We start from the raw sequence: 685 nt of genomic DNA, 5'->3' as shown, positions 1-685 counted from the left end.
GTCTTGTCTCAGAGATTGGGGATCCCGGTCCCCGCCCCGGGTAGTTCCCCACGGCTCCGCTTTGATTACCTGGGTTGACATGGTAACGCCTCGCCGCCGCCGCCGCCTGCTATTTCCCCGGCGTTCTGGGCCTGGGCAAACCTGGAGCCCTCTTGTGGACAAACCGGCCTCCCGCCTCCCCGCCGGGCACTACGACGGCTACTGCCGCCGGCGCGAGACTTACGGTGCAGCGGCTCCTTTAAGAGCCCGGCGCTGGAAGTCGAGCCATCGCCATTTCGGTTTGGTGCTGACGGGAAAGGGGCGGTGCCCGTCGTGGCCACGCCCCTTCCTAACGGCCACAGCCGCCCCCTTCCATCATGGCGTGGCGTAGCGCGGCAACCCCCACCCCAGCGCCGGGGGAGCCGGAGCCGGCGCCAGGCCCTGCCTCAGGGGGGCGGGCCCTTCAGGGAGGGGGCGGGGCTTAGTGACCCCCCACACCAGCGGCTCTCACTGAGGCGGCTCCCTCGCCCGTGGGGCTCTGTGTAGGACCCCGGTGTCCGGCCCGGCCTGTCACCCTGCCTGGGCTGACGCAGGCCAACGGAGCGGCCCTTGCCTGGATGTGTCAGGAGGCCTCGTATCCCACGGCCCTGTCTGCTCCGGCGCCCGGGAGCGCGGCGGAGGAGCTGGGGCGGCGGGTGGCCGCTTG

General features: G+C 71.4%; 1 protein-coding gene across 1 annotated transcript in view; it reads right to left on the bottom strand.

Moving 5' to 3' along the window:
• Positions 1–273, bottom strand: part of CNTRL (centriolin) — a 58,820-nt gene extending 58,547 nt beyond the window's left edge. Inside the window, exon 1 of the mRNA XM_029912730.1 lies at positions 70–273. The gene's annotated coding sequence lies outside the window, so the exon portion shown is untranslated. The remainder of the gene's footprint in view (positions 1–69) is intronic.
• Positions 274–685: the final 412 nt, after the last annotated feature.

Source organism: Terrapene carolina, unplaced genomic scaffold (assembly GCF_002925995.2).
Source record: "Terrapene carolina triunguis isolate 2854851 unplaced genomic scaffold, T_m_triunguis-2.0 Scaffold238, whole genome shotgun sequence".
In the NCBI taxonomy this organism is placed as follows: Eukaryota; Metazoa; Chordata; order Testudines; family Emydidae; genus Terrapene; species Terrapene triunguis.
The sequence above is the reverse complement of the archived record's forward strand: the minus strand, read 5'-3'. Positions and strand labels throughout refer to the sequence as shown.